This window comes from Myxine glutinosa, chromosome 3 (genome assembly GCF_964187855.1).
Source record: "Myxine glutinosa chromosome 3, kmMyxGlut1.1, whole genome shotgun sequence".
Lineage (NCBI taxonomy): Eukaryota > Metazoa > Chordata > Myxini > Myxiniformes > Myxinidae > Myxine > Myxine glutinosa.
In genome coordinates, this window is record NC_136263.1 from 61,800,808 (window position 1) to 61,804,369 (window position 3,562).

The 3,562-nt window shown below is 43.3% G+C and overlaps 1 pseudogene; it reads left to right on the forward strand.

The window, feature by feature from the left end:
- Positions 1 to 1,028: 1,028 nt before the first annotated feature.
- Positions 1,029 to 3,172, forward strand: LOC137417284 (general transcription factor II-I repeat domain-containing protein 2 pseudogene; annotated as a pseudogene).
- Positions 3,173 to 3,562: the final 390 nt, after the last annotated feature.

Below are 3,562 nucleotides of genomic sequence, written 5' to 3' on the forward strand. Positions count from 1 at the left end.
ATATTTGGACATGAGTGACCAAGTGATGTGGCTATCAAGGATATTTTTGATTTATTGATTAATCATTTCATCTATTAAGTATTTATTGATTAATCGATTAATTATTTATTGAGTAATCAATTATTTAATTTTTTATAAATGACATTTAATTAAATTTCTAAAAGATACATCTTCGGATGAAGCACTACTGGTTTAGTTATGCGATTAGCCAATTGATTATGAAAATATTTTGTGATAATCTTTTATTGATTTTAATTATACAATTAATCAATCAATTAGTGTACACCTCTCCCTCCCAATGCAGCCTCAATGAGCTGCACTGCGGTATTGCCGGGTGCCGGAGGCGCCCCGGCAATGCCGCGCTGCAGCATATTTAATTATTTGGCATGGGGCGGTGTACTTTGAATGTATGTGTACTTGTTTACGATTATTATTTATTTATTTTCATTATTAAGCATTTATTTATTTTCTTTCTCATCTGGGCAATATCTCAGGCACCATTTGAGCAAGGAAACTGATATTTGGACACATTAGTGACCAAGTGATGTGGCTCTAAAGCTGGGGTGGGGAACCTCCGGCCTCCGGGCCGTATACGGCCCGCGAGACCGTTTGATCCGGCCCGCGAGGCAATTCATCTATCTATAATTCCAGTAATCTCTCCTTTTCAAGGTTTTAAATTAATCGGACAAAGGGTGACCAAGTTATGGCCAAAAACGATTCAACCAATCAGAGAGGAGCGAGCTTTCACGTGTTGTAACAGTCAACGAATGCCGAACGTGGCGAGCAGACGCTGCCTCGGACGGCACATTTGAGAACTTATTCATTTATTTGACGTTGGCAAAATATGTTGGCGGTAACAGAATAATTGCCATCAAATTAAAACTAATTTGCGATTAATCGTAACTGCGATATGCGACCTTCCGGACAGTCAAGTGAGTTCCGGACAGTCGTAACTGCGATATGCGACCTTCCGGACAGTCAAGTGATCGCGTGATCTCATGTCATCATTTCATTCAGTATATGCAAACATGGCGACTAACAAGAAAAGAAAGGTAGATGCGGAATGTCGTGCTTTCCAAGAGAAATGGGCAAACGATTATTTCTTTGTGGAAGTAAAAGGCAAGCCAGTATGCCTAGTTTGTCGGGAAGCGCTCTCGGTGATGAATAAGGCCAACCTCGAGCGTCATTACAGCTCGAAACATGCTAAACTGAACGAGTTGAAAGGACAAATGCGCTTGGATAAAGTTAACGTTCTTCGGCGGAGTTTTGGTGCTCAACAAGCAGTCTTCATAAGACCACAATCTGACCGAGACAACACTACGCATGCTAGTTTTGTGGTGAGTGAGCTAATCGCTAAGAAGCTGATGCCGCATTCAGAAGGAGAATTTGTGAAGGAGTGCCTTGTTGCCGCTGCGGAGCTGCTCGCACCGGACAAAGTAAAATTGTTCCAAAGTGTCAGTTTGTCTCGAAGAACTGTCTCAGATCGGATTACTGACATGGCACAAGATATTGAGAAAACACTGAAGGACACCGCAAGAGATTTCCAGTTTTTCTCTCTGGCCTGCGATGAGACAACGGACATAACAAACACCGCCCAACTCGCCATTTTTGTGGGGATTACAGCTGAGTTTGATATGAGGGAGGAGTTGCTGTCTTTGCAAGCCATGCATGGCACCACCAAAGGTGAGGATTTGTTTGAGCAAGTTGTTTTGGCTATGAACAAATTCGAACTGCAGTTTGACAAGTTAAGTGGCCTGGCCACGGATGGAGCCCCAGCCATGGTTGGCGCGCAAAAGGGATTGACTGCATTGTTCAAAAAAGAAATGAGTCGTCTCAGTCTCGATCCAAGTGAGTTAGTTGTATGCCACTGTATCATACACCAAGATAATCTGTGTGCACAGTCCCTGAAGCTCAACAATCTGATGACAACTTTCGTTTCCACCATAAACGTCATCAAAAGCAGAGGGCTGAACAGCCGCCAGTTCAAGGAGCTACTGAGTGAACTAGAGTCAGAGTACGGAGATCTGGTTTACCACTGTGAGGTGCGGTGGCTGAGTCGCGGAAATATGCTCACACGGTTTTACTCACTGAGAGAAGAAGTGAAACAGTTCATGGAGATGAAGGGGAAACCTGTCATGGAACTCAGTGATAGCAAGTGGCTGTGTGATTTGGGCTTCATGGTGGACATTACCAAGTACCTGTCAGAGCTGAACGTCAAGCTCCAAGGTCCCAACCAGCTTCTCAGCTCTCTGCAATCACATGTGAAATCATTTGAAGCTAAACTAAAGCTGTGGCAAGTGCAACTGGAAAGGGGAAACACTATCCACTTTCCCACTCTGCAAGAACAAAAGCCTGCTGTGACATCTGAATATGCTGCTGAGTGTGCAAAACTCCTCCAGGCATTTGGAGAGAGGTTCCAGGACATGAAAAGTAAACAAAGGGAACTGAACATATTTGCCACGCCGTTTAATGTGGAACCAGCTGATGTGCCTGACAACCTACAACACGAAATCATTGAGCTGCAAACAATGACGAGCTCAAAGCTAGGTACAACAACCTCCCTTTGCTCGAGTTCTACAAACTGTATGTACGTGCTGAGGATTTTCCCATTCTGAGGAGACATGCACTGAAGTTTGCATCACTGTTTGGGACGACCTACAGCTGTGAGCAGTTCTTTTCAAAACTGACTCTTGCAAAGACTCGGTTCCGCTCAAGACTGACTGACCCAAACCTGCAAAACCAGCTGCGAGTAGCATCATCATCACTACCACCTGACACCAAACGCCTCGCCAAAGAGAAACAGTTCCAGCCATCGCATTAGGTGAGTCCGATATATGTATTCAATAATTTAGCATGGCCCTCGAAGGATGTTCTAAAAATCGAAATGGCCCTTGACAGGAAAAAGGTTCCCCACCCCTGCTTTAAAGGATATGTTGAATTCATTGATTAATCAGTTAATCGATTAATTAATTTATTCATTAGTCAATTAATCGATTAATTATTTAATTTTTTATTAATTATTTCATTCGTTTTCAAAAAGTTGCAGATTCGGATGAAACACTGGTAGTTTAGGTATGCTATTATCCAATTGATTAAGAAAATATTTTACGCTCATTATTTATTGATTTTAATTATGCATTATGCATTATGTGCCCCAGCAGTGCCGCTCTAAAGGATATTGTACACCGCTCCTTTCCTATGCCATCTCCAGGCGCTGCATAACCGTGACGTCATTGCCGGGCACAGAAGGCGCCCCGGCAATGCCGCGCTGGAGGATATTTAATTATTTGGCACGGGGGCGGTGTATTTTGAATGTATCTGTACTTGTTTGGTCTTTTTTCTGTTCTGTTGCTCGAGTCGTTTTTCATGGAGATCCGACATAACTCGGAAGCAACTTGATCCAGTCTTTTCTGAGTCATGAGCAATGTCCCCTTGCTCCCCCCAACCCCCCCATCCCAATCCTCATCTCCAACCGTCCCCCATGCATTAAAAACCAGCTCACAGACTGGAAATCTCCATCACTGCAAGTCATTCTTTGTTCTTTGAAAATTTAGACCTACTC